Source organism: Mobula hypostoma, chromosome 6 (assembly GCF_963921235.1).
Source record: "Mobula hypostoma chromosome 6, sMobHyp1.1, whole genome shotgun sequence".
Lineage (NCBI taxonomy): Eukaryota > Metazoa > Chordata > Chondrichthyes > Myliobatiformes > Myliobatidae > Mobula > Mobula hypostoma.
The window spans coordinates 71482447-71497104 of NC_086102.1; the positions used below are offsets into that span (position 1 = coordinate 71482447).

General features: G+C 44.5%; 1 protein-coding gene across 5 annotated transcripts in view; it reads left to right on the forward strand.

Annotated features, from left to right (window-relative positions):
* The window catches only part of LOC134348100 (galactosylgalactosylxylosylprotein 3-beta-glucuronosyltransferase 1-like), a 135832-nt gene extending 122436 nt beyond the window's left edge, over positions 1-13396 (forward strand). For all 5 annotated transcript variants that reach the window (XM_063050975.1, XM_063050973.1, XM_063050974.1 and 2 more), the window contains one exon: positions 13284-13396. The gene's annotated coding sequence lies outside the window, so the exon portion shown is untranslated. The remainder of the gene's footprint in view (positions 1-13283) is intronic.
* Positions 13397-14658: the final 1262 nt, after the last annotated feature.

Consider the following 14658-nt stretch of genomic DNA (forward strand, 5'->3'; position numbering starts at 1 on the left):
GAGAAAAGTCCCAGCTCTGCTAACCTTGCCTCATAAGACTTGTTTTCCAATACAGGCAACATCCTGGTAAATCTCCTCAGCACCCTCTCCATAGCTTCTACATCCTTCTTATAATGAGGTGACCAGAACTGAACACAATACTCAAAGTGTGGTCTCACCAGAGATTTGTAGAGTTGAAACATGACCTCTCTACTCTTGAACTCAATCCCCCTATTAATGAAGCCTAGCATCCCATAGGCCTTCTTAACTATCCTATCAACCTGTGCGGTGACCTTGAGGGATGTATGGATTTGAACCCCAAGGTCCCTCTGTTCATCCACACTCTTAAGTAACCAACCATTAACCCTGTACTCAGCCTTCTGGTTTGTCCTTCCAAAATGCATCACCTCACACTTATCTGGATTGAACTCCATCTACCACTTCTCTGCCCAACTCTGTATCCTGTCTATATCCTCTTGTAACCTTCGACAACCTACAGCTCCATCCACAACTCCTCCAATCTTCATGTCACCCGCAAACTTACTCACCCATCCTTCCGCCTCTTCATCCAGGTTATTTATAAAAATCTCAAAGAGCAGTGTCCCAGAACAGATCCTTGCGGCACTCCACTGGTCACCGACCTCCAAGCAGAATACTTTCTTTCCACTACTACCCTCTGCTTTCTTCCTGTAAGCCAATTTTTTATCCAAACAGCCAAGGTTCCACTGATCCCATTCCACATGTCTCTCTAGATGAGTCTCTCGTGGGGGACCTTGTCAAATGCCTTGCTAAAATCCATGTAGACCACATCTACCACCCTACCGTCATCAATTTCTTTTGTTACCTCTTCAAAAAACTCAATTAGTCTCATGAAGCACAACCTTCCCTTCACAAAGCCATGTTGACTATCCTTGAGTAGACTGTACTTCTCCAAATGCTCGTAGATCCTATCCTTAAGAATCATTTCCAATAGTTTGCAGACCACCAACGTAAGACTCACCGGTGTATGGTTCCCAGGATTCTCCCTGTTACCTTTTTTAAACAAGGGAACTACATTTGCCATTCTCCAGTCCTCTGGCACCTCCCCTGCAGCCAAAGAGGATTCAAAGATCATAGCTACTGCTCCAGTGATCTCTTCTCTCACTTCCCACAGCAACTTGGGGTATATCACATTCGGCCCTGGGGACTTATCAATCTTGATGTTTTTAAGAGGATCCAACACTTCTTCTTCCTTAATCTCCACATTGTCCAGCACACAGGCCTGTTCTCACCAACTCAGAACACATAGCATCATGCCCTTGTCCTTCTACCCTAATCTCTGCACTCACATTCTGATTCCCACCCCCCTGCCAAACTAGTTTAAACCCTTCCCAACAGCTCTAGCAAACCTGCCCGCCAGGAGATTCGTCCCTTTCCAGTTCAGGTACAGCCCATCCTTTTTGTATAGGTCAGACCTTCCCCAAAAGAGATCCCAATGATCCAGAAATCTGAACCCCTGCCCCCTGCACCAACTCTTCAGCCATGCATTCATCTGCCATAACTTCCTGTTCCTACACTCTCTGTCTCGTGGCACAGGCAGCAATCCCGAGATTACCACCCTTGAGGTCCTGCTTTTTAACTTCTTCCCTAACTCCCTATATTCCTTCTTCAGGACCTCATCCCTACTCCTATCCACGTCATTGGTCCCCACGTGGACCACGACATCCGGCTGCTCACCCTCTCTCCTGAGAATACTGAGAACTTGATCCGAGATATCGCGAACCCTGGCACCAGGGAGGCAACAGACCATCCGGGATTCTCGATCTCTTCCACAGAACCTCTTAGCTGTCCCCCTAACTATCGAATCCCCTATCACTACTGCTCTCCTCTTTTCCTTCCTTCCTTTCTGAGCTGGGGATCCAGTCTCAGTGCCAGAGACGCGACCACTACAGCTTGTCCCTGGTAGGTCATCCCCACCAACAGTATCCAAAACAGTATACTTATTGTTGATGGGAATGGCCACGGGGTGCTCTGCTCTTTCTGTCTATTCCCACGCCTCATCTCTGGGCTTCTCCACAGGGCAGCTCATGCTCTCAGTTCTCTAGGGGACAGCAGAGCACCAGATCATTCAATTGAATTCCAAACTGCAAGCCACAGGCTCCACTAGTTTCTGAAACACAATCAAGACTAAAAGAACAAGCAGAGAAAGTGAAATAATTGAAAACATTGGCTGTCTGAAAGACGTTGCTCGAGGAATCATTGTTCGCTGGTGCCACTGTAACCAAAAGCACACTTTTATTTGTGTCAGACTAAAGGCAAAATGCTGCAGGCCAGCTCTCCTGTTGATCCTGTTTTCAAACATTCGGTCGCTAGAAGATAAACTAGATACCTGCATTAGAGACTGAATCAGTGTGAGTTGAAGGACAGATGCACACACATTCTGACAGAAACATAGCACCAGATCACCATCCCTGAAACAACCATCCAACTGAAAGACTTCAGCTCTTCTCAGGTTGACAGAATTCCTGCGATCTCTGGCAAGACCTGCGGTGGAAGTGTATGGATCTACATTATTTAAGAACTGGTGTGTGAACGTTTTGGTAGTGATGACCCATTGCTCGTCTACCATAGAGTCCTTCACAATAAAGTGCAGGCTCCCTTTTTACCAATGGTGTTCACTGTTATTGTGATTGTGGCTGTATACATGCCCCTGCCCCTCCCCCTCCCACCGCCATACTAACGCTGGGGAGCATGGCGCAAGCTTTATGGCACGTCAGTGACTTGAGAAGCACATGCCCTCAGGGCTTAACGTTGCTGGCAACTTCGACCATGCTAACTGGAAAACAGCCCTGCCTAAACTCTACCCACATGTTGACTTTGCTATTAGAGGTGAGAGACATTAGGTCCTGAGCCCTGAAGAAGGGTGTCAGCACAAAACGTCAATTGTTTACTCTTTTTCATAGATGCTGCCTAGCCTGCCGAGTTCCTCCAGCATTTTGTGTGTGTTGAAAGTTATCTGTTATGCAAATTTCTAAACACTGATCACTGATTAAAAATGAGTTAAACCAATTCTCAAGGAAATGAAGACTTGGCTAAAAGGAGAAATTTCAGCATTGCGAAACTATTTTGAAAACATGAAAAGGAAAGTGCTCAGCGAGCTTGCTCCCTACAGCCATCACTTTAGTGTCGATATATATGCAAAATCTGTGCCTGGTTTCACAGAGAAGTTCATTGAGGACGCCACAGATATTGAACACATCTACGTGAGGGCAAATCAGAAGCCAGGGCCGAGAGGTCTGCACTTGACTGAGAGACTCTGATGCCGCCATTGGATCGGGGGATAAGATACCTTTCACGTCAGGCCAGACCAGCTCTTTACCACACCATCAGGAAGGCAAAATGGAATTATTCACAGAGGATATACAGCCATTTCTGTGAGGCCGGAGATGTGAGGTACATCTGGCAGGGCGTTCAACCTTACTGGAAATACAAGTCCACCCTGCGTGACAGCGACGGCGAGGCTTCCCTGCCTGATAAGCTGAATGCCTTTTACGCTCAGTTTGATGCACGGAATGACGTGCTGGCATGGATCGAGGAACCTGAGGGGCAGGCACTCTGTCTGGTTACAAACGAACCCGAAAGAGCTGCGGGACCTGATGACGTACCTGCTTAACTGGTGAGGGGCTGTGCAGCCTAGTTAATTTGGGTTCTAACAGGCATCTTCAACATCTCTCTGGAACAGCCCATTGTTCCCTCAGGCTTCCAGGCAGCCACAGTCATCCTGGTGCCCAAAGGAATGACGGTAACCTGCCTCAGCGACTACCATCCGGTGGCACTGATCTCAACAATATCGAAGTGCTTAGAGTGGCTGATTACGGATCACAGTAATTCCCATCTTCCTGCTGCATTGGACCCTTTCCAGTTTGCTTACCCCTCAAATCATTTCACTGATGATGCCATAGCCTCTACACTCCACATCATCCTGTCCCATCCGGAAAATGGTGCCACATATGCCAGGATACTGTTTATCAACTTCAGCTTATCACTTAATATTCAATTCAATTCAAGTTTAATTATTATTCAACCATACATGAATACCTGTGAGTACAGCCAATCAAGACAGCATTGCTCCTGGGCCAAGGTGCAAAACACAGTACCGACAGTCACACAGCCCATACAAGGTGGTAAGCACACAAAAGGTATCAGTAAGATACAGGCGCACAATAAAAAAAAGTCCAGGATCAAGCCATCAATCCCACAGAAATCAGCAGTCAAATGCAATAGTGCTCGTCTTCTGCCCAGCAAACACTAGGGGGCAGCACCACCCCCAGACTGGACTCTGCCACACCGCCCCCCGCTAGAGTGACCGGTGGCTCTGACGCCCTCTCTCCTGGCGGCTGTAAATAGGGGACGCCACAGCCTGAGGCCTAGTCCTTCCACATACAAGATGGCAAGCACGTACAGGATATCAGTAAAATACAACCACGCGAAAAGAAAATTATAGTCCAGACCCTGAGTCCATTGAATGCGGTAGAAATCTGCAGTTGAACACAACAGAGCTTGTCTTCTGCTAAGTGATTACTTGGGGGGGGTGTGGGGAGGACTAATTCCAGTCCGGGTGCAGCACTACACCCACCCTGATGGAGTGAACCAGCTTCGACACATCTATCCAGGTGATGTCGCACCTTGAGCCCTCGTCCTCATTACGACCAAAGCCACACAGACCCCATACCATCTGCCCCTGCTCACTGCCAATAAATCAGTGAATTAAGCGTGCAGCATTCCACGTTAACAATGTCCAAAAGGGTCTTGTGATCACAAGAAAAGCGACTAAGACCGTCACTCGCCAGTAGACTGTACTCCTCCTTTGACTCAGGGAGCAGCACGATGTGCCTCTCCTTAATTTTCTCCGCCCATGAGCAATTCACTGATGGGGTAGACCAGCAGTACTTTAAGTTCTTAATGTATGATACCATCCTGCGATCATAGAAAAATACATTTAAATAGGACAGGAGCACCTTTTGTTGACCCTGTAGAAGCTGCTGTGACTGAAATTGTCGCCATATTATTGGAAATGTTATGATCGCCCCCTTGGAAGCTGGTGGGTAAACTGTCTTCATTGGGTCTCGGCACTCGTCTGTGTAACTGGGTCCTGGACTTCCTGACAGAAAGGCCACAGTCAGTCCGTGTGGGCAGCCACGTCTCCAGCTCCATCACGCTGAGCTCCGGTGCTCCCCAATGCTGCGTGCTCAGCCCGCTGCTGCTAACGCTACTGCCGCGTGACTGCACAACTAGGCCCAAATCATTAAGCTCGCTGATGACACGACAGTGGTTGGTCTCATCGGCACTGACGACGAGACGGCATATAGAGAGGGGGTAGAGCGGCTGGTAGGATGGTTACAGCACAACATTTTGAGCTTCCTCATGGACAAGACCAAAGAGATGATTGTGGGCTTTAGGACGGTGCAGCCCGTCATTGGAAACAATTTTTACTGGAGCACCCTCGTAAGCATCCTGACCAGCTGCGTCACTGTCTGTCATGGGAATTGCAAGGCATCTGACTGCAAGTCCTTACAAAGGGTTGCGAGGACTGGTGAGAGGGTCACCAGGATCTCTCGCATCCACCCATCAGAGATGTTTATCAGAAGCACTGCATACCCAAGGCCGTGAGCATTGTCAATGATCCCTCCAACAATTGCTTAGAACCCACCCCGCCTTCAATCTGGAGGTATCGTAGCATTAAGACAAGAACTGTTAGAATAGGAAACAGCTTCTCCCCCAGGCCGTAGAACTACTGAACTCCCTGCCACCGCGCAGATCTCTTTATGCATGAAGCGCTGGTAGTATTATAATGTGTATTTTTACTTTGTGTTGGGAACACACTTTATTGTTTGTTGATTTATTTGTTTGTTAAAATATCTCTTTATGTGGCGTGTATGTGAATTATTTCTATTGTGTTGTGCACCTTGCTCCAGAGGAACGTTGTTTGGTTTGGTGGTATACATGTGTATAGTTCAATGACAATAAACCTGAACTTGCACTTGAATCTGAACATGGTATTAAATATTAACAAATCAGTATATTATGATCTACTGCAATTACTCTTTGTTTTTAAATTATGTTTATTGTCATGGGAGTCTGCCTGAACTTACATTCATTAATCACGTTACCGCCAACTGTCGGAGCACTTCCTATTAAGGCGGCCCTTCCCAATAAAATCAGCTTCACAGAATATAGAACAGTACAGCACAGTACAGGCCCTTCAGCCCACAATGTTGTGCTGACCCTTAAACCCTGCCTCCCATATACCCCCCACCTTAAATTCCTCCATATACCTATCTAGCAGTCTCTTAAATTTCTCTAGTGTATCTGCCTCCACCACTGACTCAGGCAGTGCATTCCAAGCACCAACCACTCTCTGAGTAAAAAATCTTCCTCTAATATCCCCCTTGAACTCCCCACCCCTTACCTTAAAGCCATGTCCTCTTGTACTGAGCAGTGGTGCCCTGGGGAAGAGGCACTGGCTGTCTATCTATTCCTCTTAATATCTTGTCTAACTCTATCAAGTCTCCTCTCATCCTCCTTCTCTCCAAAGACGAAAGCGCTAGCTCCCTTCATCTCTGATCATAATGCATACTCTCTAAACCAGGCAGCATCCTAGTAAATCTCCTCTGTACCCTTTCCAATGCTTTCACATCCTTCCTATAGTGAGGTGACCAGAACTGGACACAGTACTCCAAGTGTGGCCTAACCAGAGTTTTATAGAGCTGCATCATTACCCCGCGACTCTAACTCTATCCCTCAACTTATGAAAGCTAACACCCCATAAGCTTTCTTAACTACCCTATCCACCTGTGAGGCAACTTTCAGGGATCTATGGACATGTACCCCCAAAGCCCTCTGCTCCTCCACACAACCAAGTATCCTGCCATTTACTTTGTACTCTGCCTTGGAGTTTATCCTTCCAAAGTGTACACCTCTTACTTCTCTGGGTTGAACTCCATCTGCCACTTCTCAGCCCACTTCTGCATCCTGTCAATGTCTCTCTGCGATCTTCGACAATCCTCTACACTATCCACACCACCACCAACCGTTGTGTTGTCTGCTAATTTTCCAACCCACCCTTCTACCCCCACATCCAGGTCATTAATAAAAATCACGAAAAGCAGAGATCCCAGAACCGATCCCTGTGGGACACCACTAGTCACAACCCTCCAATCCGAATGTACTCCCCTCCACCATGACCCTCTGCTTTCTGCAGGTGAGCCAATTCTGAATCCACCTGGCCAAACTTCCCTGGATCCCATACCTTCTGACTCTCTGAATAAGCCTACTGTGTGGAACCTTGTCAAATGCTTTACTAAAATCCATATAGATCACATCCACTGCACTACCCTCATCTATATGCCTGGTCACCTCCTCAAAAAACTCTATCAGGCTTATTAGATACGATCTGCCCTTCACAAAGCCATGCTGACTGTCCCTGATCAGGTCATGATTCTCTAAATGCCCATAGATCCTACCTCTAAGATTCTTTTCCCACAGCTTTCCCACCACAGACGTAAGGCTCACTGGTCTATAATTACCTGGACTACCACTACTACCTTTTTTGAACAAGGGGACAACATTCGCCTCCCTCCAATCCTCTGGTACCATTCCCATGGACATGAGGACATAAAGATCCTAGCCAGAGGCTCAGCAATCTCTTCCCTCACCTCGTGGAGCAGCCTGGGGAATATTCTGTCAGGCCCTGGGGACTTATCCATCCTAATGTATTTTAACAACTCCAACACCTCCTCTCCCTTAATATCAACATGCTCCAGAACATCAGCCTCACTCATATTGTCCTCACCATCATCAAGTTCCCTCTCTTTGGTGAATACCGAAGAGAAGTATTCATTGAGGACCTCGCTCACTTCCACAGCCTCCAGGCATATCTTCCCACCTTTATCTCTAATTGGTCCTATCTTCACTCCTGTCATAATCTTGTACTTCACATAATTGAAGAATGCCTTGGGATTTTCCTTTACCCTACTCACCAAGGCCTTCTCATGCCCCCTTCTTGCTCTCCTCAGCCCCTTCTTAAGCTCCTTTCTTGCTACCCTATATTCCTCAATAGACCCATCTGATCCTTGCTTCCTAAACCTCATGTATGCTGCCTTCTTCCACCTGACTAGATTTTCCACCTCACTCCTCACCCATGGTTCCTTCACACTGCTATTCTTTATAACAATTACAGCATGGGAACAGGCCCTCTTGGCCCTTCTGGTAATCTTCCTCACCAGGACAAATTTATCCCTAACATCCAGCAAGAGATCCCTAAATATTGACCACATGTCCATAGTACATTTCCCTGCAAAAAACATCATCCCAAATCACACCTGCAAGTTCTAGCCTTATAGCCTCATAATTTCCCTTCCCCAATTAAAGATTTTCCTGTCCTCTCTGATTCTATCTTTTTCCATGATAATGTTAAAGGCCAGGGAGCGGTGGTCACTGTCCTCCAGATGCTCACCCACTGAGAGATCCATGACCTGACCCGGTTCGTTACCAAATACTAGATCTAGTATGGCATTCCCCCTAGTTGGCCTGTCAACATACTGTGACAGGAATCCGTCCTGGACACACTTAACAAACTCTGCCCCATCCAAACCATTGGAACTAATCAGGTGCCGATCAATATTAGGGAAGTTAAAGTCACCCGTGATAACAACCCTGTTATTTTTGCACCTTTCCAAAAACTGCTTCCCAATCTGCTCCTCGGTATCTCTGCTGCTACCAGGGGGCCTATAGAATACCCCCAATAGAGTAACTGCTCCCTTCCTGTTCCTGACTTCCACCCATACTGACTCAAAAGAGGATCCTGCTACATTACCCGCCCTTTCTGTAGCTGTAATAGTATCCCTGACCAGCAATGCCACCCCTCCTCCCCTCCCCTCTCTATCCCTTTTAAAGCACTGAAATCCAGGAATATTGAGAATCCATTCCTGCCCTGGTGCCAGCCAAGTCTCTGTAATAGCCACTACATCATAATTCCATGTATGTATCCAAGCTCTCAGTTCACCACCTTTGTTCCTGATGCTTCTTGCATTGAGGTACACGCACTTTAGCCCTTCTACCTTACTATCTTTACTCTGCTTCTCTTTCTTCAAAGCCTCTTTATATGTTAGATCTGGCTTTACTCCACCCACTATACTTACAGTTCTCGCATGACCTTTATCCTCCTCCACCTCACTATCTGCTCTAATGCTCTGGTTCCCCTCCCTCTGCAAATCTAGTTTAACCCCCGCCGGAGCAGCACTAGCAAAACTTCCCACAAGGATGTAAGCCCCCTCTAGTTCAGGTGCATTCCGTCCCGTCGGAACAGGTCCCACATTCCCTGGAACAAGGCCCAATTGTCCAGAAACATGAAGTCCTCCCTCCTGCACCAACTCCTTAGCCACATATTTAGCTGCATTATCTTCCTATTTCTAGCCTCACGAGCACGTGGCACGGGTAGCAAAACTGAGATTGCAACCCTGGAGGTCCTGTCCTTCAACTTTGCACCTAACTCCCTAAACTCTCTTTGCAGGACCTCCTCCCTCTTTCTATCCACGTCATTGGTCCCTACATGGACCACGCCATCTGGCTGGTCACCCTCCCTCTTGAGAATACCAAGAACTCGATCCAAGATATCGCGGACCCTGGCACCAGGGAGGCAACAGACCATCCGTGATCCTCGATGTCACCCACAGAACCTCTTATCTGTCCCCCTAAACATCAAATCCCCTATCACTACAGCTCTCCTCTTTTTCATCCTTCCCTTCTGAGCTGAGGGTCCAGTCTCGGTGCCAGAGACGCGACCACTGCAACTTGTCCCTGGTAGATCGTCCCCACCAACAGTATCCAAAACGGTATACTTATTATTGATGGGAAATGGCCATGGGGTGCTCTGCTCTTTCTGTCTATTCCCCTTCCCTCTCCTGACAGTCACCCAGCTACCTGCCTCCTGACTTTTAGGGGTGACTATCTCCCTGTAACTCCTGTTTATTTCTGCCTCTGCCCCACGGATGATCCGAAGTTCATCCAGCTCCAGCTCCAGTTCCCTCACTCAACTTGTAAAATTCTGTAAGCTAGTACGATCTTATGTCAGGAAATGAAATCCAGGAAATTAGTTTTAAGCATAATTAGGTGAAGGCAGCCCAGTGGCAGCAAGGTGATTGAACCCAGAGTGGTTTGCTTACTGGAGAATAGTTCAATTGCCTGACAATCAGAGAAAAAGGCAATAAAGGAAAACAAAGTTGCATATTTTTTTAACAAACAAAGGTTCCATGTGATTCTGTAAAGCGATACATGGAACCCATAAAAATACAATGCCTGCAAGAAAGACTTGGACTCAATCAATGAATACTTCTTCGGCCCCAGTGCCTGCCCTCAAGCTGAGTACCCTTGTTGGAGTCTGGATATTGGATGATCCAGGAACACACAAGAATATGAAGGCCTTAGTAGCACTAATGCCGGTCAACATGAACCACACAGTTTGCTAACCTAACTCTTCAGTAATCCCAACGGTGCATCATCTGGTTCAATAGCTGATTTTCCCTCACTCCTTTGAAACTAAATGGGAGGCCCAGTTCCCACACATCTGCCTGCTCACCACGTCCTGCTTCTGTTTTCACTGCCCGAAGCACTGGTTTTTTTTTCAATAGACCTGGGTTTTAAAACTATACTAAAACACTCTTAGAATTGTGTAACCTTTCAGGTAAATGAGGCACACAGCTCTGACCTCATGTGTATGCTGGTGAGAGGGTGATTTTCATACATGCATCTGTAAATTGCATCCAAAAAGACACTTGCCCTGGTAGTCGTGGAGACTCCAAACACAGGTACCCGTCATTGGGTATTTCCCTGTCCGTCACTCTGGCCCTCAATATCCCAGGAAATGAAACAACAGGGGCACCTTCTCCTTGCAAAGAGTGGTACCTATTGGGAATGACCTGTCAGAAATAGTGGTTGAGATGGACACATTGGCAACACTTAAAAGCCATCTAGATCACTACACTGTATATTTAGGCAAGGTTTAATTAACTATGGGCCATAAGGAGGATGAGACAGACTCTCTGTCATCATGGGCTTACTACCATGTTCTGTGGTTACAATATTTCTATCTGTAGGGCTTCTCCTCTACACAGGCATTTAAGATGTTTATTTTAAACACTGACTCTGTAGAACAGAATTGACACAAATGTGTTTTTTGCAACATGTGAAACACTGATACAAGTTTACGGATGTGATAAGACACGGTAGTTGCACCTAGAGTAGACATTTAAGCAAATACTTCAAAAGGAATGGAATATTTGCTCAGATTCATATCACTGTAACAAGAGGAAGTTCTTGATGCAGCAAGCATTTGAATCCACGAAAAGTGGGCCAGGAAGAATGCTATCAGCTTAAGGATTTGTTATGGTAACAAATGCAACAGTCTCAGCATAATTCCATAAAAATACAAACAAATTCGCCAAATAAACCAAAATTTTGGTTGAATAATCAAGAAAACAAAATCAAATTCCCACCCCAGCTTTGAGATTTTGAATTCATGGTTTAAAACGTTAATTATCTGCAAAAGCCACAATAACGTTGCTGGATTGAATACGCAAATGGTTCATAAGTTTTCTTTGACAAAAAAAAAATCAGAGGCTGGGTCATATAACCACACAAACAGACCATTCGGCCCACAGTGTCAATGCCAGTCTTCGAATACCTGTCTATACTAATCTCATGTTTCAGTACTCTACCCATAGCCTTAATGTTTCAAATGCCCATCTAAATAACTCTTCTCTTAAATATTGTAGAATGTACCACCACCTTTTTCCAGATTTTAACTACCCTTCTTTCTTAAATCCTCTCTAAGCTTTAAACCTTTGCCCAGAGATTATAGACACCTCAGCTAAGGGGAAAGACTTCTCACCATCCATGCAGCTCATCTTTTGTGTGCCTGTCAGGTTCCTCCACTCTGAGAAAACAAACTTTGTCCTCATGACTGCATTCAGCCAATTTACAAATCATACAACCCAGATTTAAGTTCATATTGCTGATGTACAGAACTAACAGCAAGATCCCAGCACCAACTCCTGCAGTACATCATTGGTCATAGGCTTCCCATCATAAAAAATAACATGCACATTTACCTTAGATTGTTACTTATGACTGCCCCTTACAATGGTCAATCAAATCATTGTATTATTAGTTCTGTAGTGAGTCAAATGGAACGTCCAACACTGCTAAGTAACATGAGATGGACATAAAAATCCATTACCAGCTTTGAGAAATAAAGAGAAAGCAGTGTACCACATACAAGATTTTATGGAAGAGTTGACTCACGTAGGATTCAGTTCCAGGAGTTCCTGTTTCTTCCCACTATCTCATTCCCTGACAACTCTCATAAGCCCTCACTGAACCTCAAAGCTAAGCTTATTTCTACTCAACTTGATGTCTACTCATTTACAGGAACCAGGAATAATTAGGAGTAGGGACGCCGGTGATGATTTCCATGGAACTTAGTAATGCAATACAATTAAAGATATTTTCAATTCAGGTAGAGATGAGGTCTAAGCTAAACTACTGCAAGCAGATAAACTGTCCATCCATACATATTTCTAATTAATACGTCATAATAGCAAACACGGGAGTGCATCGCCCATCTGGTCTAACTCAGTTGTGTAGTAGACTTGCTTGTTTACATGCACAGAATTGAATAAATACATCCCAGTGAGCTCCTAAGGTCATACTTTGGTCTATGCATTTCATATTTTATTTATGGTGTTCAATCTTAAATGATGTGAGTTTACATAATCTAATTCAAATCAGACCTATCCACTGACAGCAAAACTAATTTCTCATTTTAAATTAGTCAATAAAATATAATTAACAGATGAGATTTTCCTCAGTCTCAAACATAAAAAAGTACACAGTATATTAGCATAGAATTTGATTTATGCAATGAGGTGGAACAAATGGAAATATGAAAAAAATTAAACAGTGACTGAGTTCCAAAATTACACTATGGAGGGTTAAAGATAATAGGAAATAGGGTGATATTAATAAGATATATTGAATAGCCAAGTACAGTTCAATGATATGATATGCATAAAGAAACTTCTCTCGCACCACTAGTACAATGGTATATGGTACCACCATGAGGGCAATGCTTTCCAAACAATGTCAGGTCACACTGCTTGCCAGTTTCATCATTTTACTTTGCATCACCACTCTACCTGCCTCTCCACCCCTCTTTGTCTCCGTATTTTCTTCTGTAAATATTAATTCTCATTTCTTATTGTTTTCAGGTATGCCATGAAGGTCTTCTGCAGATTGGCTTATACCATGACAATGTTTCAAGCCATACAAGTCTTCGTATTATTTGATGTAAAATGTCCTACTAAAATCTCTATTGCACAGATTATTTCTGATTATTACCAGCTGATAATTGTTTCTTTCCATCACTCACTGAGATCAAGCATTTCTACAGATCTAGACTGGGAAAGTCTTGAACAAGGGGAAATAGTTGCAAGATAAGAGAAAGGTCATTTAAAAATCAACGTGCAAAGAAAGTTCTTCTCTCATTCTCTGCTCCAGATGGCGGTGAAGGTCAGATCATTAGATATCCTTAAGGTGGTGAACATTTGGAAGTTTGAAGATCGAGGGACTGAGACAGAAGAGAAGTTGAAGCCAGCATAGTTCAGCCATGATAATATTGCATGGTAAGGCAGGCTTGAGGGGCTTGGTGGCCAACTCCTATTCCTGTTTTTTGTCTGTTTGTATACATTGGCCACAAACTTGAGAGGAATGGAATGTTTCTTCCAAAGATTAATACATTAATATAATGCCCTTTGAACTTTAAACTACTGAGGAGAGTAGCAATTGTAATTAATTCCATGTTGACACTTGATTAATCATAAACCATGATCTAGTAATGTCAGATTCATTAACCTATAGACACTTGGCTGCTTTTTCTTTAATCCTGTGAGCCTCTTTCAGCTGCTAAACACAACCTGATAAAGCAAATGTAATCTTGCTGCAGAATTGTGGCGAAAGAGAGCCACTGACAAACTCAGAATTCATTGCACATCCCCAGTTGCCCTGGGAAAGTGATGGTTAGCCACGTCCTTGAAACAATGTAGTGGTTGCAGCACAACTAACTCGCTAACTTCACCATTCAATTCACATTGAAGTTGGGGCAAATCTAAAGTCACTCTAGGCAGACCAGGTAAGGACCTCAGATTCCCACCCCAAAAGATGCTAGTCAGCTAGATAAGTTTTTACATGCAGCAGATGTATTTTTCCAATTTCCATATTATTAACTGAATTTACATTTATAGTTGCTATGGTGAGATGTGAATTCATACCATTGGATCATTAGTCCTAGCCTCTGGATTGCTAGTCTGGTAATTTAACTGCTGCACTACTTCCATACCCATTGCAATGGCCTGAGATCACTGCTGTATGTTCGATCAAGAATTGACTTATTTGGTACAATTTGAATGAAATAGAGCTATTATTTTAATCTCAGTTTACAGGTATAGATGAGTTTCCACATCAACTGCAAGTACATTTTATCTCATACTTTTATAGGTATACAATGAAGGGCACTTAAATGGCCTATTAAAACAGTTTGGGTTCCGGTCTACATTAAAGAATTGACTGTATTTTCATTCCATTCTA